The sequence below is a fragment of the Bos indicus x Bos taurus genome, chromosome 3 (assembly GCF_003369695.1).
Source record: "Bos indicus x Bos taurus breed Angus x Brahman F1 hybrid chromosome 3, Bos_hybrid_MaternalHap_v2.0, whole genome shotgun sequence".
NCBI classification, from domain to species: Eukaryota; Metazoa; Chordata; class Mammalia; order Artiodactyla; family Bovidae; genus Bos; species Bos indicus x Bos taurus.
In genome coordinates this window covers 49,013,365-49,039,824 of record NC_040078.1, presented here as the reverse complement: position 1 = coordinate 49,039,824, position 26,460 = coordinate 49,013,365, and positions in this window count along the sequence as shown.

The following is a 26,460-nucleotide window of genomic DNA, read 5'->3' as shown; positions in this document are numbered from 1 at the left end:
GTCTCTTCCATGAAGACAAACATATTGGGGGAAAAAAAGCCCCAGGTTTTAACTCCCCTCTACCCCACCATCAGCTTCCTCTCTCCATGACCAGAGGCTGGGGCATTGGAAAGTGTCCCCAGAGCTTGGTTGTGGCCTTTGACACATTTTTCTGCATTTTGGAAAATTCCCCTTTCTCACTACCTCTTTAGACACTGCAGAATTTACTGTGGTTCTGTTCAAATTCCTACTTTGAACATCACTGGTTAAGTTGCATTGAGCACATTATATGTGTCAGGCACTGTGATTAGCATTTTACATTCATAGTCTCATCTTAGCCTTACAATAGTCCTGTAGGGTAGGAACTATTATTATTTTTCAATTTATAGAGTGGAACTGAGACACTGAGAGGTTAGATAACTTTTCTGCATGGCTAGAAAGTGACAGAATCATGATTAAAACACAGCTAACTCCAGTGACTATGCTCTTTATGTCTATGCTATACTGCATCTTGGGGCTTCCCTGTTGGCTTAGTGGTAAAGAATCTGCCTTCACTGCAGGAGACTCCGATTTGGTCCCTGGGTTGGGAAGATCCTCTGGAGTAGGAAATGGCAACCCACTCCAGTATCCTTGCCTGAAAAATCCCATGGACAGAGGAGCCTGGCAGGCTGCAGTCAATAGAGCCGCAAAGAGTTGGACACAGCATGGTGAATAAACAACAACAATATACTGCATCATACTGGGCCTTAGTATATCTGCCAGCTATCTCCTTTACCAAAGAAAAGAGCTATCTACTTTCTACCCACCCACTGAGTAGATGCGTATATGTGGCTGACTGTCCTTGGACTGACACACGTACTAGGTATCAAGTATCATTTGGTGGATAGAGGGATGGATGGATGGAGGGATGAATGAATGGATGGTGGGCAGGTGAATGGATAGGCAGACAGATGGGTGGGTAAGTGCATGATGGGTGGATGACGGGTGGATGATTTAAGATCTTTTGTGCAGAAAAACACTTTGGAACACAAGGAACTCAGGTAATTCAAAGTTATAAACACTCTGGATGTTTTGTTGCTTCTTTTCTCCAAATCCTACTGGGTGCTGTTCTGTCTGTAAGAGGAGGGCTTTCTGTCGGCACCTAGTCCCACAGAACAAACAGAGCAGCTGTGTTCTGCTGACAGTTATTTCTGCTGCATTTATTTTCTTAGATGCTTCTGGCTAACTTTGGAATTCAAAATAGATTTGCTCAGGGAGCTCAGTCTCTTCTCAGTCTGGCTGTTCCCTGATCCTGGTGGGGTCCCACAGCCCAAGTCTGACTCAGGCTGTGGCATTTGTTGTTTATGTCTCGAAGTCGGAGGCACCCCTGTTGTGCAGAAACAAGGAATTCCACCTCTCCTAACTCCCTGCTGCAAAACAGAGGCTAAGTCTGGACATAGCCTAACCCAGAACAAGTTCATGGAACAGGCGAGCTCACAGGATGGGGCCAAACTTACACAGCAGGCATTCTCCCCGCTTCACTTCCTCTTCCTCCATCATTGTGTGACCCAGCAGGACCCTATGGGGCCTTCCTGGGACAGATCCATCCTCATATCTTCTGTAGCTCCTCTCTGAAGTATCCAGAAAATAGTGTTTGATGCATGTTTCCTGAGTTTTTCAGATGCTAAAAACCACCACCAAATGGAAGAAATTAACTACTTGATGATCATGAGCATGTAGTCCCCAGACCTTCTGGGGCCTAAGGATTGATCACCTTCAGCCAATCAGAAAATCATGCTCGAAACTAACACAACATTGTAAAGCACTTATACTCCAATAAAGATAAATATACATATTTTTAATTTTTAAAAATAAAAAAAATAAAGAATATTGTGCTCGAGAGGATCACATACCTTGGGACACCTCTCCCTCACCTGGCCATTAAAAAATGCTTTCGGAAACACTTTGAGGAGTTTGGGGTTTTTTAAGCATGAACAATCCAACCTCCTTGCATGCAATAAACCTTTCTCTGCTCCAAAAGTCAATGTTTTGGTTTGTTGGCCTCACCATGTGTCAGGTACACAAACTTGCATTTGGTAACAATCATTCCAACCCTCATACAATCCCCAGACCTCTCTTCTTATTCCCTTGGTTCCAGATGACAAACTCATTCTTGCTAAGGTATAGTGACTATGTTCCTTTCCCATTAGAGGGAAGTTCCTCAGTAAGAGCAAATGTTAAACTCAGAGGCAAAGTTGCTCAAATTACAGCAAACAAGTGATACTCCAGGCCCCATCATTCAGGCTAGCTTGTTCATCTGAGATATTATTTTTATGCATTTGTTTACTAATGTTATTCAATCAAATGGACTGGGAGAACAGCTTAAGGCCAAGTTCTATTCTCATTTCTCTAGAGGCTTTTCCCAACTTACTCAGAATAAGGTTTTGGGGCACAAATGTGCTAAACGCTCTCACCAGCCCCAGGCCCTCAGTCTGTGTGTCATTGCAGTGGATGCAACTTACCAGAAGTGGCCAGTCTTGTCCCTTACACGGTATCTGTGTGCCCTTTAAGAGTGACCAAGAGGCCATGCCATGAGGCCTGGGCTGCAGCAAGCCTCTGGCAAGACCTCAGCTTCAGGTACCTGTAGTGCAGGTAGGAAAGATTTCAAGATGTTGACTAATGTGTCTATTTTGGCATGGCCACAAGAAAAGAAGTAAAGAAAAACTGTATTGGCTCTTCTTTGGTCTCACTCTAAGCTTTTGAGTCAACTCCATACGCCCAGCTCTAATCTTTTTGTCTGGTTGTGAGCTAAGTTCACAGGAACACTGTGAACTTCCTGCATGAAACAAAAGGCAAGTTCTTTCTCTAGGGCTCCAAATCCTTTTTGTTGATGAGAGGACAATGAGAAATTTAGTTGTCAAATGTAATCAGCCTATTCAATGTGAAAACAAATTAAATCTTTTTGCCTGTGGACTGTGAACAAACCTGCCTGCTATAGGTGTGTCCCCATCCCTGGCGATCATTCATACTGGGGCCTCAGACTCCTTTTTAATTCATGTGGGAAAACGATTAGAAAGAAGGAAGGTGTGCTCCTGGCGGGAGAAACTAGTCAGTGTGGTGCCTGTGTGAGCCGGAAAGAGACAATGTGTCCTCCAGGTGGGCACAGCGTCTGCTGGGCACACGGCTCAGCAAGCAGAGTGCAGGCTGATTTCAGACCCCATTCGGCCCCTTGTGTGAGGCAGCCCCAGCCCCAGACCACATAGCTTTGCTGAGATGGTCTCTGCCCTGCTCTGGAGAGGGTTCTTAGTGTCTTAGATCTTGGAATGCCTGCTTGGGACTTGCCCACCCTAGACCTGAGGTCAGCAATCATGTCGGCAATGGAGCGGTGACAGTGACTGATTGGAGTTAGCAGGCTGGCCAAAGGCTGCATCATCCCCAGTTTGTCTTCTTTTTTTTTTTTTTTTAATTTTGGCCACACCACACAGGATATGGGATTCTAGCTCCCCAATCAGGGATCGAACCCAGGCCCCCTGCATTGGGAGTGCAGAATCCTTTCTATTGGACTGCCATTGAAATCCCATACCTTTTTTGAGGCACTCATCACCAGTGCCTGCTCAGCTCAAGGGCACTGAATCTCAACCCATGCAAACTACAAGTGTCTCTGAAATAATCCATTCAAAACATCTCTCAGATACATAAAACATAATTGACAGAGACTCAAAGCTAGAAGCATTCTTGAGAGGCCACCTGAGTCACTCCTCAGCCTTTAGGCAAAACCACCTCCAAACTATCCTAGCCCTCTTGGCAGCTGATGGAAAGTTGTTAGTTTAAGCCTTCCGCGAATAAAGATTTTGGATAGGCTCTGAGGGCTTCCTGAATGCTTGTATTTTTATGTTTAATTATACTATGGACTAGAAGAAAAATCCTTTGTGAAGTTGGACATCAGCTCCTCATCCCAACCACTGTCATCCTCTTCCTTCTCCTCCTCTTTGGTCTATTCCCTGGGAGATCACGCTGAGAAATAGATTAATAAGAAAGAAGGTGTTTGACATGAGTGCTCAGGCCCCACACCTGCGAGGGAGTAAAGGCAGCAGGACTGGGCAGAGGTAGAGACCAGACTGCAGCACCGTCATCACACATATCTCAGTTCAGCCCAGCAGGAAATGCTTCTCTCTCTCAACATCAAGGTAACGGTCTCAGGAAAGGTCTGTGATTGGTGCTGGTTGGGTCATCGCCCACTCCTTGGGTCCAATCACTGTGGCCAGGAGATGAATGATTATGATTGGCCAATCCCCCGTCACGTGGCCACCACCAATAGGAGGGTGATGGAAAAGCTTGCTAAGCAGGTAAAATCAGCCCCTACCACTTACCTCTAAAGATATCTACCTTTCAAAGTTACTGAAAAGATTAGGGAAGACATACGTAAGAGCCTAAAAGAAGACACTCAATCAATGGTCACTGCAGTTTCCTCCATCAGCATCAATCAGTTCAGTTCAGTTCAGTCGCTCAGTCGTGTCTGACTCTTTGCGACCCCATGAATCACAGCATGCCAGGTCTCCCTGTCCATCACCAACAGTACTAATACAAACCACATTTCTTCTAAAGTCTCTGGGCAAACAGGTGCTGATAAAATCAACATTGACTCCAACCTCAGCCCCAAATTTGAACTTCTCTTGAACTTTTCTGAAGATCTGAGGATGTTTAGCAAATATTTTCCTCCGGCATATTTAATCTTTGTGCGTCTTTGTACTTTCTGAGCCAGAACGGGCCTGGATCACCAGAACCATCATAAGGACGCTTATCTCCCTGACAGCTTAAATGGTCTGAAAGTATTTTCCGTAAGAGACAGTCACCAGTGTTTTTCTAACCTTTCGTACAGCCAGAGCGTTTGGATGAAGTGGGGAAATTCCTGTCTCTGAACTGTCTTGCAAGGTCTCTTTCCAATGATGGATCCTGTATGTCCTTCCCAACCCGCAAAACGATAAACCTCTCCAGAGCCTCATGATGATGAAGGACAGAGTTCTGGGCCATTGGTGGCAAGCCCATCAGGGAACCAACTCCCCTGTTACAGGGCTGCACTGCAGCCAACTGGATGGAGGTGGATGTCTAGACACTTCCCAAACGTCTGGACACCCTGCCCTCTGCGTCCTTAACACACTGTTCCCTCTGTGGAGAACATGCTCTTCCCACTTCCTACGGGAATAACCCACCTCTCAAAATTCCTCCCATTTTTCAAGGTCCACCTCAATGCTATCTCCTTCAGGAAGTATGTCCCACCCCTTCAGCCATCTGTGGTCTTGACTACCTTTTAATCTCTGTATGGAATATATATTGTGCCTTATGCTGTGTTGCCTTAAATAATAATTCAGTTAAAGGACATTTATCAAGAATCTACTATGTGCTGTGCCAGACACTGGAGACAGAGAAAGTCTGTCTAAAGTCTGTTTAGTTGCTAAGTCATGTACGACTCTTGCAACCCCATAGGCTATAGGCCACCAGGCTCCTCTGTCCATGGGATTTCCCAAACAAGAATACTGGAGTGGGTTGCCATTTCCTTCTCCAGGGTATCTTCTCAATGCAGGGATCGAACCTGCATCTCCTGCACTGAAGGCAGATCCTTTACCACTGAGCCACCAGGGAAGCCTCGAGATGCATGAGATAAAATTAACCCAGCCAACATGAGGCTCTTAGAAGACCAGCTAGTACCTATTTCAAATGATGAATTTCGAGGATATTGGCTCTTCCTAGTTCATTCTTTAGCTAATTCATTCACTACCTGCTCCAAGCTTGGGTGTCCTCATCTACAAAACAAAAAGCTTTGTACTATAAGGTCACAGAAGATCTTTTCTCATTCAACAATGGGTCTCATTTATATGCTGTCGTCACTTTGCTAGCACTTCAGTGGTCACTCTGTTCCTTTATTATCATCCAGAAACACAGTGTCCTTCTAAGTTTGATAGAATTGAAGGCAGAAGTTTGGAATTAATCCATGATTAGCATATCTTTATTAGTTGAACATGGTCAGCACTGCGGTCAAGTTGATAACAAGCCGCACCCTCTGTCTAGAACACAATCTCGTCAGTAAAATGGGATGCTTGGAGTAAGCCCCTGCCAATTGTGATGTTCAGTGATTCACAGGCATTCTCTCTCTTGCTCCCACAAAGAGCACATCATGTTCTACAAGGATGTGGCCACCAAGCCACCTGCGAGTGAGAAACAGATACTCAGCTATGCCCACCCTCACCCCAGGGTGAGCTGAATTTTGAAGAGGCTGTGACTGAGTCCAGAGGGCTTGAATTTTAGTCACTTGTCCCCATTCTCTGTATAACTTGTTGTGGGAACCAGGTGAGCAAATTAAATCTCCAGAGAGGAAAGGGTAGTCGCTAACACTACTTGATGGAAAAGCTCCCCCTCCTCACCTCATGTGCCAGCTCCCTTCCCCTGTGCGCTGCTTCTGGTCCCAGCCACGTGTCCAATTATGGAAGGAACTACAGTCTGCCAGCACCACTTTGACCTACCCCAGACTCGGCACACTTGTTAGCCAGGTACCCATCACTCAAAGAACTTGATGTAAGATGAGAAATCAGTCAGTTAATTCAAATTTTTTCAGATAGAGAAGAAGCTTTTCTGATCTCCTTCTAGCCCACTATATTAACCATGACTGCAAAACAGAGCTGTTGGTTAGTTTATGAGGAGTAAACTAAGCTAGATTCCTATAGATATTTGCAGTCAGTTTTGGCATGTGGAATAAATGTTGGTATTTGGTGAAAGATAATAAATATGTAGAGATATTCAACATGTAGATTGCTCTGCAGTGTCTGTATCTTCTTGCTCCCCTTTGAAGAAACCAGAATCGAAAATGGTAGATGAGATCCTATGGCTGGAGTCTATGTAAGAGAAACAATACAAATGCCAATCAAAAGGCCCCATACGCAAAAGAAAAAAAAAAAAAGCCTTAAGCCAATATTAAAACATTGGCTAATATTGTAGCTTGTAAGTTAAAATACAGCACAAATGATACATTGAAATCAGTTACTTTTCAAGTAGCAGACCTAATGATATAGATGCAGAGTGTTCCGTCTGGGACTCAAATATTGGATCAAGTTTTTCAGTTTATAGTTTATATTCAGATCTTAGGGTGTTTCCATTGTGTTTGTTTTTATTATTATAAAAATTTTTAAGCATGTATAAAAGTAGAGAGAACAGTAAACTTCAATATTTCATCATCCAAACTGTGCTCTCCATGCTTCATCTATTTCTTCTTTTTCCCTTTTTGTTGTGCTGCTGCTGCTGCTAAGTCGCGTCAGTTGTGTCCAACTCTGTGTGACCCCCATAGATGGCAGCCCACCAGGCTCTCCCGTCCCTGGGATTCTCCAGACAAGAACACTGGAGTGGGTTGCCATTTCCTTCTCCAATGCATGAAAGTGAAAAGTGAAAGTGAAGTCGCTCAGTCGTATCCGACTCTTATCGACCCCATGGACTGCAGCCTACCAGGCTCCTCCATCCATGGGATTTTCCAGGCAAGAGTACTGGAGTGGGGTGCCATTGCCTTCTCCGCCCTTTTTGTTATATTTTAAAGTAAATTTTAGATATTATGTCATTTTATCCCCACTTACTTTAATAACATTTTCTTTAGAAATATTTAGAACTTTTTCTTGTCTAACCACATCACAGTCATCATATAGAACATAATTAGAAACAATTCTTTGCTGTCATCTGACACTTTGTACATATTCAATTTTCTCAGAATACCCACCAAATGTCTTTTTACTATTTGTTTAAATCCTGGTACAGATACAATGCCCACATTACATTTGGTTGTTATGTCTCACGTGTTTTTAAATTTAGAACAGTATTTCCTCACTTTTTCCCCCTGCTATTAACTTGTTGAAGAATCCTAGTTTTTATAAAGAGAGATGTATAAAGTTCAATGAAGAGCAACTGACAAGGTGTTGCTGCTGCTGCTGCTGCTAAGTTGCTTCAGTCGTGTCCGACTCTGTGCGACCCCATAGACAGCAGCCTACCAGGCTCTGCCGTCCCTGGGATTCTCCAGGCAAGAACACTGGAGTGGGCTGCCATTTCCTTCTCTATTGCATGAAAGTGAAAAGTGAAAGTGAAGTCGCTCAGTTGTGTCCAACTAGTAGCGACCCCATGGACTGTAGCCTACCAGGCTCCTCCATCCATGGGATTTTCTAGGCAAGGTGTTAGTGGTGAGCAAATCTCAAAAAAACAGCAGAATGAACCCCCAGTTTTTCAGGGTGGTCAGGAAGCTGATGCTGTCATGGCTCAGGGAAAAGTTTCCACTCCTCTGGCTGCCAAGAGCAGGAGACTAGGTTGAAAGATGAAAGGTTTAAAGTTCTAAAACAGATTTGAACTCTCAAAAAACAAAAGGTCAAGCCATCAAGGAAATGCAAATGAAAACCATGATGAAATACAACTTCACACCCACTAAGACGGCAATAATCAGAAAAAGAAAATAAACAATGCTTGTTGAGGATGTGAAGAAATTCAAACCTTCATAAACTGCTGGAAAGAATGCAAAATGTTGTGCTAAATGGTACACTGGGAAAGTCTGGTAGTTCCTCAAAAGATTAAACAGAGTTCGCCATATGACTTAGCAGTTGCACTACTAGGAATATACTCAAGAGAACTGAAAATGCATGTCTACACAAAAATCTGTTCATGAATATTCATTGCATATAATTCACAATAGCTCAAAGGTAGAAACAATCCAAATGTCCATGATGAATGGCTAAATTAACATGGTACACCCACAGAATGAAATGTTTTTCACCAAAAAAGTGAAGCACTTTTACATTCTACAACATGGGTGAGCCTGAAAACTATTGTGCTAAAGTGAAAGAAGCCAGCCAGAAAAAAACACATACTATACGATTCCATTTATAGAAAATATTCAGGATCAACTGAGTAGATAAGAGAAAGAAAGAAGATTAGTGGTTGCCTAGGTCTGGCTGGGGGTGGGCGGTGGGGAAGGTTATAAAGGGGGTGACAGCTAAGGTGTGTGGGATTGCTTTTGGGGATGATGAAAATTTTCAGAATTAGAGTGTGGTGATAACTGCACAGCCCTGTGAATATACGGAAAGTCATTGAATTGTTTACCTTAAATGGTAGATGACATGGTAGATCTCAACAACACTGTTATATAGTTACATCTCAACAATGCTGTTAAAATATACACACGCAAAAGTTCAGGGGTTGGTTATCAGCTGGCTTGGAGCAGGGACAAGGACCCTTCCTGGGTAAGGCCACCTCTCCAGATGCAGGGGGCTGCCTGCTTTACCACTTTTGGCAAGTGTGACTCAGCCCCACAGGGCCTCCCTGCTGGCCCCCAGTAGGCTTCTGAAGCGAATTCGTCCCGGGTTATGAACCAGACAACCTCTTGACCCTGCTTTCAGTAATACCACAAATGGAAGCCCAAGGGGAACCTAAAGGAGATTCATTTTCGCTTTCACCCACCTGATTTTGCTCCAGGCTGACCATTTCCTCTCAGGCCTGCACGCGTTCTTGGAAGACAGCAAGACCGGATGCAGGTCTGAATGCTAAACCCTCAGTGGAGGAGGGGGTGGTGGGGAGAGGTTGCCCGTCATCCCCGCCACCATGGCAGCCTCCTTGCCCCCAAGACCTGGAGGCTGAAAGCAGGCTTTCCAGGCAGTGGGTGAGATAAAGATTTCCTTTCCATATGGTTTCAGATTGAGGCTCTGTGTGATTGGAGGGGCTGTTGAGTAATACCCAGAATGAGGTTATGGCCAGGGAACAGTGGGATGTCGGTACAGAAGTCTTCCTGCCTGACTGAAATTCTCTCCAGGCTGTTTAAAGTGCTGGTCTTGTCAGATGTGGACATCTGCCCGGCCCACGCATCTCCAATTATCCCTCCAGCCACAGGATCCTTTGCCCATTTTGGCAAAGGCACAGGCCTCAGGAGAAGGATTTGGGCCCATGGAAATTGCAGAGGACCTGAGTCTGCCGAAAGGCCTCTGGGTCTGCCGGTAATAGAGAAAGCTCCACGGAGGGAAGGGCTCCGTGGGTGGGCCGGCTTCCCAAGAGGCCAGGAGCAGTCTCCTGGCCACCCACAGCCATGACGGCCCCACCTTTCCCTTCTTGCTCCCATTGCTCCCAATTTCCGGTTCCACTTCGAGGAAAAGCAGCCACAGGCCACAACCGTTCTGAGCAGCTCCAAGGGAACAGGTCAATAAACAGAAGACAAACATCAATAAGAAAGAGTGCAACTTACAAAGCACATGTTTCCAGGGAGAAGAATCCAGGAAAAACAGTCAAAGGTTATCTGGAGCCCTCACCCTATATGCTAAGGAAGTGCCCTCTTAACCCTGGGGGAGCAGACACTCCATTCCCTATTCTTCTCATTTCTAGCCCTGTGACCCCAGGAACCTCCATGGCTAGCACCCAGGAGCTTGTCTCTCTGTACATCTCGCCCCCAACATTTGTCCTCTGTCCCCTCCATCTCACCTTCTTCTTCCATATATACCCAAGCCCTGCAGCCAGGCATGTGGGAGTTAGAATCCTTGCCAGGTGACGGTGGGCAAATCTCTTGACCCCTGTGCTTCCCTTTTGTGTCTGCATGCCCTGGGAGTAATAATAGCTCTCTCTTTGTGGAGCTATGGTGAGGGTTAATGAGAAAATGTGTGCACTCAGCCCAGAGCAAGTGCAGGAATTTTTTTTTTTTTTAATTCACTTTTCTCTCTCCTTCTCCCTTTTTTTCATTCTTTCCACCATCTTTCCTTCCTTCTCCTGAAGTTAACTTTTCTAGGCTTAAACCTCCATCTCAGCCTCAGTGGTATGCTGGGTGATCTCCACTCCCAGCTGGTTTGCAGGCTCCCCGATGTTGTAAAGAGCAATATTGCATAGGAACATGGAATGTTAGGTCCATGAATCAAGGCAAATTGGAAGTGGTCAAACAGGGGATGGCAAGAGTGAACATCGACATTCTAGGAATCAGCAAACTAAAATGGACTGGAATGGGTGAATTTAACTCAGATGACCATTATATCTACTACTGTGGGCAGGAATCCCTTAGAAGAAATGGAGTAGCCATCATAGTCAACAAAAGAGTCCAAAATGCAGTACTTGGATGCAATCTCCAAAACGACAGAATGATCTCTGTTCATTTTCAAGGCAAACCATTCAATATCACAGTAATCCAAGTCTATGCCCCAACCAGTAATGCTGAAGAAGCTGAAGTTAAATGGTTCTATGAAGACTTACAAGACCTTTTAGAACTAACACCCAAAAAAGATGTCCTTTTCATTGTAGGTGACTGGAATGCAAAAGTAGGAAGTCAAGAAACACCTGGGATAACAGGCAAATTTGGCCTTGGAATACGGAATGAAGCAGGGCAAAGGCTAATAGAGTTTTGCCAAGAGAACACACTGGTCATAGCAAACACCCTCTTCCAATAACACAAGAGAAGACTCTACACATGGACATCACCAGATGGTCAACACCAAAATCAAATTGATTATATTCTTTGCAGCCAAAGATGGAGAACCTCTATACAGTCAGCAAAAACAAGATTGGGAGCTGACTGACATGATCTGGCTCAGATCATGAACTCCTTATTGCCAAATTCAGACTTAAATTGAAGAAAGTAGGGAAAACCACTAGACCATTCAGGTATGACCTAAATCAGATCCCTTATGATTATACAGAGGAAGTGAGAAATAGATTTAAGGGACTAGGTCTGATAGATAGAGTGCCTGATGAACTATGGACAGAGGTTCGTGACATTGTATAGGAGACAGGGATCAAGACCATCCCCATGGAAAAGAAATGCAGAAAAGCAAAATGGCTGTCTGGGGAGGTCTTACAAATAGCTGTGAAAAGAAGAGAAGCAAAAAACAAAGGAGAAAAGGAAAGATATAAACATCTGAATGCAGAGTTCCAAAGAATAGCAAGGAGAGATAAGATAAGCCTTCCTCAGCGATCAATGCAAAGAAATAGAGGAAAACAACAAAATGGGAAAGACTAGAGATCTCTTCAAGAAAATTAGAGATACCAAAGGAACATTTCATGCAAAGATGGGTTTGATAAAGGATAGAAATGGTATGGACCTTACAGAAGCAGAAGATATTAAGAAGAGGTGGCAAGAATACACAAAAGAACTGTACAAAAAAGATCTTCACGACCCAGATAATCACAATGGCATGATCACCCACCTAGAGCCAGACGTCCTGGAATGTGAAGTCAAGTGGGCCTTAGAAAACATCACTACGAGCAAAGCTAGTGGAGGTGATGGAATTCCAGTTGAGCTATTCCAAATCCTGAAAGATGATGCTGTGAAAGTGCTGCACTCAATATGCCAGCAAATTTGGAAAACTCAGCAGTGGCCACAGGACTGGAAATGGTCAGTTTTCATTCCAATTCCAAAGAAAGGCAAGGCCAAAGAATGCTCAAACTAGTGCACAATTGCATGTATCTCACACGCTAGTAAAGTAATGCTCAAAATTCTCCAAGCCAGGCTTCAGCAATATGTGAACCATGAACTTCCAGATGTTCAAGCTGGTTTTAGAAAAGGCAGAGGCACCAGAGATCAAATTGCCAACATCCGCTGGATTGTGAAAAAAGTAAGAGAGTTCCAGAAAAACATCTATTTCTGCTTTATTGACTATGCCAAAGCCTTTGACTGTGGATCACAATAAACTGTGGAAAATTCTGAAAGAGATGGGAATACCAGACCACTTGACCTGCCTCTTGAGAAATTTGTATGCAGGTCAGGAAGCAACAGTTAGAACTGAACATGGAACAACAGACTGGTCCCAAATAGGAAAAGGAGTACATCAAGGCCGTATATTGTCACCCTGCTTATTTAACTTATATGCAGAGTACATCATGAGAAATGCTGTGCTGGAAGAAGCACAAGCTGGAATCAAGAATGCCGGGAGAAATATCAATAACCTCAGATATGCAGATGACACCACCCTTATGGCAGAAAGTGAAGAGGAACTCAAAAGCCTCTTGATGAAAGTGAAAGAGGAGAGCGAAAAAGTTGGCTTAAAGCTCAACATTCAGAAAACTAAGATCCTGGCATCTGGTCTCATCACTTCATGGGAAATAGATGGGGAAACAGTGGAAACAGTGTCAGACTTTATTTTGGGGGGCTCCAAAATCACTGCAGATGGTGATTGGAGCCATGAAATTAAAAGATGCTTACTTCTTGGAGGGAAAGTTATGACCAACCTAGATAGCATATTCAAAAGCAGAGACATTACTTTGCCAACAAAGGTTCGTCTAGTCAAGGCTATGGTTTTTCCTGTGGTCATGTATGGATGTGAGAGTTGGACTGTGAAGAAAGGTGAGCGCTGAAGAATTGATGCTTTTGAAGTGTGGTGTTGGAGAAGACTCTTGAGAGTCCCTTGGACTGCAAGGAGATCCAACCAGTTCATTCTAAAGGAGATCAGTCCTGGGCATTCTTTGGAAGGACTGATGCTAAAGCTGAAACTCCAATACTTTGGCCACCTCATGCGAAGAGTTGACCCATTGGAAAAGGCTCTGATGACGGGATGGATCGAGGGCAGGAGGAGAAGGGGACAACAGAGGATGAGATGGCTGGATTTCATCACCGACTTGATGGACAAGAGTTTGGGTGAACTCTGGAAGTCGGTGATGGAAAGGGAGGCCTGGCATGCTGCAGTTCATGGGGTCGCAAAGAGTCAGACATGACTGAGCGACTGAACTGAACTGAACTGAACTGTGCAACACATTTCTGCATATCTCTGTAGCCCCCTGAAATGCTGTCTTGGGTTGGCCATCACACAGGAAAGGGGTCCCTGCAGGGTTTAGTTCGTCATCGGCCCCACATTGTGACTTGCAGTAACTCCTACATTAGATGACATTCACTGTGTTAGATAAGGAAACAAGGGTCTCCTTTCAGTTCAGTTCAGTTACTCAGTTGTATCTAACTCTTTGCAACCCCATGGACTGCAGCATGCCAGGCTTCCCTGTCCAGCTAAAGCGTCTCCTGTAGCTGCTGCCTCTCCAGGGCCTGAGCATTGTTCCCCAGAGCAGGCAGGAGGGGTGCATTCCTGTGAGGGATGCAGCTCTACTTGGCTTCCTTTTCAACGTATTTGGGCCACAGCACTGTGCACCTGTGAGGTGTCCCATGACAATTACAGGGACCCAGTTTGGTCGCTCTGAAGCATCTGAGCAAGCATGAAGGGGTTGGGAAGAGGGGGTCCTTTGGTCATCTGGAGAACTCCATAAAGAATCCAGTCCCTCACTTTGGAGCCCACATATCACAGTGAACCGGCCAAGCCTTGTAATCTCCCCTCCCACAGGTAAGAAGCAGTATCCTAGGAGAAAGGGTGGTCATCCCCTTCCAAATGCCTAGAGAAAGCCTTGGCTTTGTAAGGAAGCACTCACCAGGTAGGTTTTATGCATGGAGGCTGCTGCCCGTCACCATGATGGCTCCTGACTACTAACAGTAGTGACCAGTTAGGGGGAGGCAGTCTGCCCTGCCTTGGCACCACTCCTATAGTGGTTGATGGAGGTTACCAGTATTACACGAGGTTCTCTAGCAAAATAGAGCTGATAGGATGAATGGATAAGATAGATGGATGGATAGATGGATAGGTAGAAGGATAGATAGATAAATTATAGATAAAGTAGGGGAGGAAAAAGAATTGTTTTCCTTCTATCCTTCTAAATGCTCAGTGGGGTCCCTGTAACAAAATGGATTAATAAGAGAAAAATAGAAGTTTATTTAACATGTGTATCTCACGGGAGACACCCAGGAAAAAATGAGAAACTCACAAAGAGGTATGTTAGAATTCTGGTTCAAATACCATCTTCAGCTAAATCAAAGAAACAAGGGTGTGGGGGAGTCAGTTACATAGGAGATGAGGAAAAGTGTAAAAGTACAGTTTGCTATACAGGCTTTAATTGATGTCTTCTCCATTGATAAGTCTCTAATAATTTGTCATCCTTTGTTCTAAGCCCCAGGGAAGCAGCAGGATTAAGGAGCATAATAAATGAAGGGGTTGGGTGCACACCCAAAGTGTGGCACACGGTCGTGGGTCTCAGGCCTCACTTGGCCCTCTGCGTCCTGCTTGTTGCCAGAGCCTCTTTCTGTTCTGGGCGTGCAGCTGTGGTTAGCTGTCCTCACACACTGTGCCTGCCCTCACTGTTCCTCTCCTCCCTTACTTGATGCCCATCTTTCTTCACTTGGATAACTCTCTCCAAAGTGCAGCCCAGTTACTGTCTTATAGAAGTTTTCTCAAATACCGGGTAGATCCCAGTGCTCCTTGGTGCTCCCATAACACTGCATGCAATCCCATTCTAGCATTTAGTGCATATGGCAACACTCATGTGTTTATGAGTCCACTCCTTCCTGGACCCTAACTCTATTCCCCTCCCCTTTAAAACTGAGGGTGTGTGTATGAAAAATCTGAGTTCCCGCTGCATGAACATTTTGGCTAAAAACTGGTGTTCTGCATCTAAACTGCCCACCTATTGCTGAGTTCTAAGTGGCATTTGCTAGTGGCGACCAATTCACGATTTCCAAACAACTCACTGTCCTGCCCTACCCTTTGTGAAGGGTTAGAACATCTCCACCAGGCCTTCAGTTCTCTAAGTCAGACAGTGTATATTAAATGTCTCTGAACCCCCAGAGCCTGTATATTATAGGCTTTCAGTAAACCTTGGTGGAAATTAACTAAACTGTTGATAACTTCTTAGGAGACAGATCTCATTTATTTGATTCATTATCTTCATGATTTCATAGGCAGAAACCTAAGCCAATGATGTTTCTTCTTTGCCAGACTTCCATATTAAGGACTCAGAGATTCATCAGGGGGAAGAGGGGACAGCAAGCTGTCTGGAAATCACAAATTCGTAAGAACTCAGCAAGTACCTGGAAGGAATTAGGGACAGGAGAGGCAATCAGGATTAAGAAATGACAGTAGCTTATAGCCAAAATCGTCATGAAATGAGACCTCATATTTTGCCTAAATAAAAACATTTTAATTTCAAGAAGAAAAATTTTCTAAGTTAAATATATATATATATATATATATTTTTTTTTTTTTGCTGGTTCAGTGCTCTTATTTCATGAGCAGCCTGGGCATTTGAACAATATCATCAGTCAAGGCCCAAGAGGAGACCAACAGCAGCTGTAATTGGAACTGTAATTGTGACAGTAACTGAGGAAAGATCAACAAAGGGACCAACGACAAAGGTGTGTGTGTGTGTGTGTGTGTGTGTGTGTGTGTGTGCTCAGTTGTATCTGACTCTTTGCGACCCCATAGACTGTAGCCCACCAGGCTGCTCTGTCCATGGGATTTTTTTCCAGGCTAGAATACTGGAGTGGGTTGCCAGTTCCTCCTCCAGGGAATCTTCCCGACCCAGGGATCAAACCTGTGTCTCCTGCATTGGCAGGCGGATTCTTTATCACTGTGCCACCTGAGAGGCCCTTGACAAAGGTGAGAAGGGGTTAATTCTTGTCCAGTGAAACCAGTCAGGGGTGATGAGGTGCCCAGAGCTTAGCAACATGGGAAGTTGGTCCTGCTCCTAGGCCTGAAGGGGTTACCAGAACCTGGGAATAACAGACGGCAGGGGCTTGCCCACAGGAGCCGAGAGGGAGCTGGAGGGAATAAAGACCCATCCTCACTCTCTGTCAGCCTTCTAGCCTTTTATGAGAACTCCTTGGCAAACCCAACCAGAGGCTTCGAGGACCAAGAAGCCTGTGGATACAAATCTCCAGCCTCCTGGGGCACAGAGCATGGTGGAAAGGAAGGAAAACCCATCTGAAAAAGCAAATGAGGATTATGCAGTGATCCCTTGATTAAAAAATAAAGTCACATTCCTTTACTTAATGTCCATATCATAGCAACTCAGAGCCCCAACTTCCCTCAAATGAGTCTCTTCTCAAGCCCTGAAGAGGGTATGTGCACCCAACTTCACCAACTAGTAGTATACAAGTCCTAGGCCCTTGCCTGCTGCTGGCTTTTAGCAACATCTGTGATATTGAATTATATTTGTTCTTTTTGAATCCTAAGAGAGGCTAAGAGAGGATAATTTTAGAGATTTTGTGAACTTCCTGGTCACCTGATCTGTGATAGTCATGGATCTAGCTGTCTGCTGAGGTAAAACTATCTCTCATTGCCCTCACACACTATGAGTATAAAATACTAGATTTCCAGAGTACTGTAGAAAGAAGAGCTGCTTCTGGGTCATTTTACTGGACATTAAAATAGGAAACATGTCTTCATCTTATAGTCAGAGAATGGTGATATATCAGATGTCTAGGTTTTATATGAGAGTTAAGGGAGAAATCTTTCAAAATTTTATAACCATTTTGGATTAAGCTTAGGTCATTTCTTAATCTAAATGGCATTGACTCTCCTTAAATGGAACTGGAATTGTGATTTTTATGAGTTTTAGAGCCAGATTATCCACATCATCAATTATTACTAATCTTGTCTTGAACTGAAACACTACATGTTATTGTAATAAACTAGTAAAATTTATTGGCACCCAGCACCCGAGAGTGAGATAAATAGCTGTCTGAAAACATTTGGTGTGCCAAAAATTATAATTTTTGAAGGCTTACCACCAACATTTGAAGTCTTGAGCTCAGAATCCTGGTTTCGAGAATTCCAGGCGACATTTCTCAGAACTAATTTGGTTGATGTGGGATGTGTATCAATCAACGCCACCTCTTCCAATCAATGTGGTGAAATTCTGTTTAATTTGTTTTCATAGCCAAGATGCCTCTTAGAATGTTTTCCCTGGGAGAGAGGGAGGAGGAGAGGAGATGCCAGATGCTTCTAACATCACCTACTGCTGGCCAGAAGCTCTTTGGGTATGAGAATATTGGGGGATTGTATTAAAATGTTTTTGCCTGCAAGTAACTGAAAATTTCAAGTCAAAAAGACTCACACAACAAGAAGCATTTCTTATTTTACATAACAAAAAGCCCTGTGATAGGGTGGCTCCCAAGTTAGTGACATCACTAAGAACCCAGTTTCTCTCCATTTTTCTGCTTTGCCGCCCTCTGCGCAAGTCTACTGCTTTGCCCTTACGTTATTAGCTTGTGGGGATAAAATGGCAGCCACTGCTGTAAGTATCACGTAAAAACATAAAAATGTCAAATAAAAGAAATATCCCTCTTTCTCTTTTAAGAAGGAGCTAATCTTCTCGGTTCTTATTGGTCTGAAGTGTATCACATATTCAGGCTTACACTGTCTCTAGTAAGAGGAAGAGTAAGGGTCACTCGAAGTAGCTTAACTTCATCAAAACCCAGCCTCAGGAAGCTGGGGATGGTCACAGCCCACCTGGAAGCACAAGGGCCTCACTAAGGAGGGGATACTGAATAGAACTGGGATTCAGTTAGGAAGGAGGGTGGTACCAGGCCCATGGGAGGAGACAACCAACTGTGCCCGCTGCAGACACCTAGCCACATACCTGAGAAAGTGCCGCGGGAAGGATGGAAGGTGATGGGCAAGTCAGTACACTCAGGGCAGGATGCTCTTTTCAGGGGTGCTGCTGCCTGCTCCTCATTCTCCACACAGGTGAGGGGAGCTCTGTTTTAGGAAACTGTATGGGCAAGGAACAAAGGCAAACCTAGCGGATGTCCTTTCAGTATATGCTTGCATGTGTAACATAGTTTTGCATTTTTTATCTGCATAAATATCTTAAAGTATGTACCCAAAAGATGTATGTATTTTATCTGTATAAATGTCTTTAAAGTATGGAGTTAAAAGGGCTTCCCAGGTGGCTCAGCAGTAAAGAATCTGCCTGCCAAAGCAGGAGACCCGGGTTTGATCCCTGGGTTGGGAAGATCCCCTGGAGAAGGAAATGGCAACCCACTCCAGTATTCTTGCCTGGGAATCTCATGGACAGAGGAGCCTGATGGGCTACAGCCCATGGGGTCACAAAGAGTCGGACACAACTTTGTGAGTAAACGACACCAGCAACATGCAGTTAAAAAGATGAAAGGGGTAGAATTCTCAGTGTCAAGCACTCTCTACCTGGGCTGTAAGATTTCCTGGCATGGTCTTCTACAAACTCTGACTCGTTAGATGACTATGTGTCAGACCACTTGTACTAATTCTTCATTGGGAATGTGCGATCCCTGTACCTGTAAGGAAGCCAAGACCTTTCAGGTGCCATTTCCACATCATCATAAACTATCTCCAGGAAAAAAAGCTATGTTTGCTTTTCTGGGTCACACCTAGTCCTGCTCTTGCTGTTGGCTGGAGGACTGTTATTTCATGAAGTCTAGACTTGTTATCCCTCCCCAAGTGCACACCTGCTCACCTATGACTCAACCATGAGAGAGCCGCCCAGCAGCCACCTGGCCTCCCACTCCAGTCCGCCTTTTGAAAGTCACTTATAGCTCCCTTTTGCCCATTCTAATCTCTTCTATTGGGCTTTCCAGGTGGTGCTAGTGGTAAAGAACCCACCTGCCAATGCAGGAGACGTAAGAGATGCAGGTTTGATCTCTGGGTCAAGAAGACTCCTAGAGGAGGGCATGGCAACCCATGACTTAGCATGCACTCATGCATCCCTTCTATCACCCTGAAGTTGGACTTATCAACCTTGTATTGCAATTTTTAGAGTGCATGAGTGCTCAGTTACTTCAGTCATGTCTGATTCTTTGTGACCCCATGAACTATAGCCTGCCAGGCTCCTCTAGGCTAGTAATTTTCCAGAAACACAAGTTATCAAGACGAGTGAATGATCTTGCCAGCTAAACTGCCAGTCCTTTCATGAGTAAAGTCAATATTTTCCCAACCAGGGGTCTATTGGCTGGATACCAAATCAACTCTACCTTGAAAGGTCAAAAATGAAACACCTTAGCTGCATGTTGCTAAGGGGCACATTGTTGTTCATTAGAGGCCCTCCAGACGTCATTTGTTAAAGAATGAATCTACCAGCAGCATGTGGCCTGTTGGGTCAGTCCTGCTTATAGCTGGCTAACCTCCCTTGAGGACCCTAATAGGGCCTTTCCTTCTACCAAAAGGTCCTACTTTTCCTGGGAGGCAGTATGGTTTAGAGGTTAAGGGCTCTATGCTAGAGTTACTGCATTCAAATCCCGGTTCTGCCACTTACGTGCCATAGGATCTTAGGGAAGTAATTTCATGTCTCTGCGAACGTGTTCTCATCTGCAGGATGGTACAATAGGTGTGTCTACTTCGTATGCATGTTGTAATTGTGACATGTAAAGTGATTGGTATATACCATGCTCAATAAATGTCAGCGGTTAATATCATTATTTTTTAAATGTTTATGTTCTTTAACCCAGAAATTCTGCTTCTAGGAATTTTTTCTAAGAAAGTAACTGTAGATGTATTTAAAAAAAACACAACTATTCCTTTAGCATATTTCATAACTTAAAAATCTAGGTACAATTTAAATATCCATGGATGAGGAATTGGTTGAATAAATTACAATATATCCAAAAAAACGAAATACTATTCAATAATTAAATACCAATATATCTCTGGATATGACATGAAATGATGTTCAAGATAAAAGTGAAAGAGGAGAGTGAAAAAGTTGGCTTAAAACTCAGCATTCAGGAAACTAAGATCATGGCATCTGGTCCCATCACTTCACGGCAAATAGATAGGGAAACAGTGGAAACAGTGGCAGATTTTATTTTTGGGGGCTCCAAAATCACTGCAGATGGTGACTGTGGCCATGAAATTAAAAGATGCTTACTCCTTGGAAGGAAACTTATGACCAACCTAGACAGCATATGAAAAAGCAGAGACATTACTTTGCCAACAAAGGTCCGTCTAGTCAAAGCTATGGTTTTTCCAGTAGTCATGTATGGATGTGAGAGTTGGACTATAAAGAAAGCTGAGTGCCGAAGAATTGATGCTTTTGAACTGTGGTGTTGGAGAAGACTCTTGAGAGTCCCTCGGACAGCAAGAAGATCCAACTAGTCCATCCTAAAGGAAATCAATCCTGCATATTCATTGGAAGGACTGGTGTTGATTGAAGTTGAAACTCCAATACTTTGGCCACCTGATGTCAAGAACTGACTCATTTGAAAAGACCCTGGTGCTGGGAAAGATTGAAGGCAGGAGAAGAAGGGGACAACAGAGGATGAGATGGTTGGATGGCATCATCGACTTGATGGACATGAGTTTGAATAAATTCCAGGAGTTGGTGATGATAGGGAGGCCTGGCATGCTTCAGTTCATGGGGTCACAAAGAGTTGGACACGACTGAGTGACTGAACTGAAATGATGTTCATGAAATATGGTTAATAAGTGATAAAAAAACCAAAAATATAAAATGATATAGTAGATATCATTTTATTAAAAAGTATATTTTAAAAAATATAAAAAATAATGAGCATACATACATGCAAGGAAAAGGGTATACCAAGGTGTTAATGGTATTTAGGATTCTAGACTAGTTTTCCTTATATATGCTTTTAATTTATCTATAATTATAAATAATCCATGTAAAAATCCAAAGAATTCCAAACTGTTGTATTCTTCCTGTCCTGAGCATGCCTGACTGACCCAAATCTGCTCAGGAAATTAGAGCAAGGCTGTTTCAAGAGTAGGTACCTGGTCAAGGGCAGCTCACCCATGGGCATATCCAGTGACCCATGAGGTGTGAGGGCCTCTGCCCAACACAGGGACAGTGAACATCTGACAGAACCACTCTCTTGGGATCTGGATGACAGAGTGAGGAATGGAGGGGGGGGAGTCTGGCAGTTGAAGAGAACAAACTTGGACCTGTGAGTTGGGCCAGAGGCTCTACAGGAAAGAGAAACCATGGGGAAAAGGAGCAGAGGGGATTTCCATTGCGGCCTTTGGCTCCTCATGGCTTACTGGTTCTTGGACCAGCTTTAGTTAACAGCTGTCCTTAAAATCAATCTCAGTCCTGAGAGTATTTTTGAGTGAGTTCCTGTGTCTCACAGCAAAAACATATGAATGACCAGTTCCCCTACTACTGTCTTCCCAAATGGATCATGCATTTCTTTAGAGCAGACAGCATATCTTCTACACCATGCACATGTAGCTCAAGTCTGGGCAGAGTTTGCACTAAAGTCACTTCAGTCATGTCCTATTCTGCAACCCCAGGGACTGTAGCCTGCCAGGCTCCTCTGCCCATGGCGATTCTCCAGGCAAGAATACTGGAGTGGGTTACCATGCCCTTCTCCAGGGATCTTCCCGACCCAGGGATCAAATCCATGTCTCTTTTGTCTCCTGCATTGGTAGGCAGGTTCTTTACCACTAGCACCATGCAGAGTTTAGTTGTTCATTTAATGCTCCATGTATTCATTTCCACACTCAACAAATATGTAATGTGTGTTTATGATGTGCTAGGTACACTTCTGAGCTTTAGGGATATAAGGATACAACAATAAACAAAATAGACAAAAAAAATCTCTGCCCCCTGAATTGGTAAGATATAATAAATAAAATATATATAATTATGTTTTAGGTCATGAAAAGTGCTCATGTGAAAAATAAATCAAGAGAGGGAGCACTAAGGTGGAGGGATGGGAGGAAGAAGGAGTTGGAAATAACATAGTCAGAGAAGAGAGAAACATGGGAACAAAGTCCTAAAGGAGATAAGGAGGCATGCCATACAATTATTTGGGGGAAGAGCATTCCAGGCAGAGAAAACAGCAAGTGCAAATGCCCTGAGGCAGAGAGAGCCTGGTGTGTTTGAGAAAGATCAGTGACACCAATGTACTGGAGCAGAGCAAGCAAGGAGGAGAGAAAGGCTCTTGGAAATGGATCCATGCCTAAAACATGACGGGACCAGAGGGCAAGGGAGGTGTGAGGAAGGCAGAGGTTGTTCCTGAGAGGGATGCGTTGAGGTGAAGCCTAGACCGCCAATCTAAGATTGGAGAGTGAAACCTGAGCCCTTACTTTGGCTCCTACCTTTGGGTAGGAGAGGAGGTCAGCGAGGGAAGAGAGGGGCTAGATCACACGGTTGGGTCATGGAGGGTGCAGAGGACCCTGGCTTCTACTTCTAGAGATGTGAGGAGACACAGGAAGCTTTTGAGCAGAATAGAGGCATGTTTGACTCGGGTTTAACAGATTACCCAGGCTGCTGTGAGGAAAACGGCCTGGAGGGAGGCCAGGATATGGATATCTGCGCAACACCAGGGGAGATGACGGGCGTACAGATGAGCTGTGGTGAGAAGAGGCAAAACCACATTCCAAATGTGATTTGAAGGTGGGTCATAGCAACAAACATGATATCCTAAAGAGATATGGCCCAAAACAAAGGCTCTGGCTCCAGTTCCAGGTTTAGGTCGAAGGTCAACATGTCCCTCCCAGGAACAACCATTATCTGTTCTCGTATGACTCATTTTGGTTTTGGACAACAGGGCATTTCCACAGGTCTCTGCCTGGATGAATCTTCTTTATCAAATGATGCCCAACTTTCCTCCCTTCTGACTGCTCACCACCCATTGTCAAATAATTGAAAGAACCTCATTGTCCTTTTTGTGATCTTATCAAGTCTTTGGCAAGTTCAGACGAAGTAGCAAAATGCCCCTTTAAAATTAATTTACACATTTTTGTTGAAGATGAAAAAACAGATTCTGCATAGCCTTGGAAGCGAGCAGGGCAGGGAGACACCAAGGAATGCTCAAGGCCAGTGTTCCTAGAGAAAAGTTGCCCCTGGGTTGAAAGCTGAGAAGCAACTCAGGGGGGTGATGACAATACCTTCTGTGTCCTGAATCACTGCTGATGCATATCAAACAGTGCCCTGTGGCCTCCAAAACTTAACATGCCTCCAAATATAGCTAATAAGTTACTGGGAAGAGTGTTAGCCCCTTGATAAACATCTCACTGAGGCTGAACAACGTAACTTCTGGAAATTAATAACCAGACCTCCTCCCTCAGCTTCACCTCCCACGAACAGAACACTGTTCATCAAGAGAGCGCAGACAGCTTTGAAACATACATTGTCCCCATCTTTCCAGCTATGAACAAAAGATGAATTAATAACCCAGGAGACAATTATGCTCAGAATCATGCCAGGAATGGGGCTGTTGAGTTTCTGAGTCAAACAGTACCAGAGCTAATGTCTGCCAGTGCGTGTGGCTCAATTGCTCAAAGTCATTTTCAAGGAGCTGTACCAGAGGCTGACAGGCTTTGTTGGAATTATCGGTATTTTTTCAGGCTCTGTCTTGCTGGCCTACCTCATGCAGGAGTCAGATGAAATGTCAGAGTTGCAACTGCCTAAACTCCAAGTTACAAATTTCCTGCCCTGCCTGTGCTCATGGTGTTTCTCTGAAGTCCTTTGATTTTGGGGTCAAATGATCTGGTTTTGAAATTTAACTTCACCACTTCTAGTTGTATGGCCTTTAACAAGAGACTTAATTACCATCATTCAATAATATTTATTGAATACCTACTGTGTTCCAAGTACTGTACACACTGATGAGTACACAGTTCTTGGAACTGTTAGGTAGGTAGAATAGGGAAAAGGAGTCCAAAATGGCGGTGGCTAAAAGACAAGGAAGGTCCAAGGACCAGAGTGAAGACTTCAGGCAGAACAAACAGAACAAACAGCACTCCTGGGCCTGCCCTATGCAAATTGGGCTTAGCCAGGAGTGCTGTTTGTTCTGCCTGAAGTCTTCACTCTGGTCCTCGGACCTTCCTTGTCTTTTAGCCACCGCCATTTTGGACTCCTTTTCCCTATTCTACCTACCTAACAGAACCTTGATTTCCTCATATGTTGATACCACTCATATCCCCTCCTTAGAGAATAATCTTAGTAGAGAGCAGGGTTAGTGAAAAGATTAAGTGAGATGTTTGCTAAGCAGTCAGCACAGGGTAAGTACACAGAGAATGATATTCATTATTGTAATTTTAAGGGTGTATTCATGGGACTTATCTGCTGGTCCAGTGGCTAAGATTCTGAGCTCTCAATGCAGGGGGCTGGGGTTTGATCCTTGGTCAAGGAACTAGATTCCACATGGTGCAACTAAGAATGGGTATAGCCAAATAAATAAATATTTTTCTTTTCTTTTTTTAAAATGATTCTCCAGAAAGTATTCATATTTTACAAGGGGATTAAGAAAACCTGGTCCTCTTTGAGAATGTAATCAGAAGTCCACTCCAGAATTTCACACTCTTTTGAAGCAGTCTTTCACTGGTCCTTGCCCATGTTTCCAGGATGATTAATTTCATGGCAGCCTGATTGGACCATGGGTCCTCAAATATTTGGTCAGACATTTTCTGGGTGTTTCTGTGAGCGTATAAGCCAAGTAAAGCAGATTTCCCTCTTCCATGCTTGTGGGCCTAAACATTAACTGAAGCCCTGAATGAACAAGAAGACTGATCGTCTCCTGAGTAGGAGAGAATCCTTTCCTGTCTGAGTGCTTTCAGAATAGGACATCATTTTTTTTTCCCCTGCCTTCAGACTTAAACGGAAACATAGGTCCTTCTGGGGTCTTGAGGCTACCATCCTTTGGACACAAACTACACCATCAGCATTCCTGATTCCTAGGCCTTTAGACTTGGTTTGACTAACCCCCCAGCTCTCCCAGACCTCCAGCTCGCTGACTCATCCAGCAGGTCTAGGGACTTGCTGGCCTCATAACTGCGTGAGCTGTAAGAACTTATTAACTTTTGTATGGTGTTTGGTAGAGAACTCAGAAACAATAAGAAGTTACTACCCCAATTAACTGGGCTTTCCAGGTGGCATTAGCAGTAAAAAATCTGCCTGCCAATGCAGGAGACGCAAGAGACAAGGGTTTGATACCTGGGTCAGAAAGATCCCCTGGAGGAGGAAATGGCAACCCACTCCAGTATTCTTGCCTGGAAAATTCCATGGACAGAGGAGCCTGGCGGGCTACAGTCCATGGGGTTGCAAAGAATCTGACATGACGGAGCGTCTGAGCCACTTAACTTAACTTAACCCAATTAACTAAGTTTGCTTTGAAATTTTTTTCCACTTTATTATTTTCAAGATAGCTTTAGCTTAAAAAGATATATATATATTTTCATCTCTTGATTTTCAGAAAGTGGATAAAAATATCTTACTACTTTAGATTAAATAATTCTCTCCACAGTCAAACATGTATCAAAGAGAACTGCATTCCCTTGTTTCAGCCTCTTTTAACATACCTGCCTTTAACAAATGTGTGGATTAAGCATTGCATACAGTATAATATTTCAGTATATTCTAGCCATGAATTGCCCAACACTTAATCAGGAAAGTAAATAGCACTAGGATTAAAATACCTCAAGCAATCTGGGTAAGTAGTTTTCATTGTACAGGATCCCTTTGCTAAGGCAGCATTGCTTATACATCACAGATGATTCTAGGGTCCACACATCCAACTCTGGCCTCGGTGGTTTCCTGGTGTCAAGGACAGAATCCTCCTTGCATTATACAGTTTAATTGCCAGTGGGAAGAAAAACATTGTCTTGTTTTTCTTTTCTCCAATCACACCTAAACTCATGTCACATGAGACCTATAGAAGCTGTGTCTCAGCTCAAAGAAAAGTACAGTGATGTCCCCCACATGCCTGCT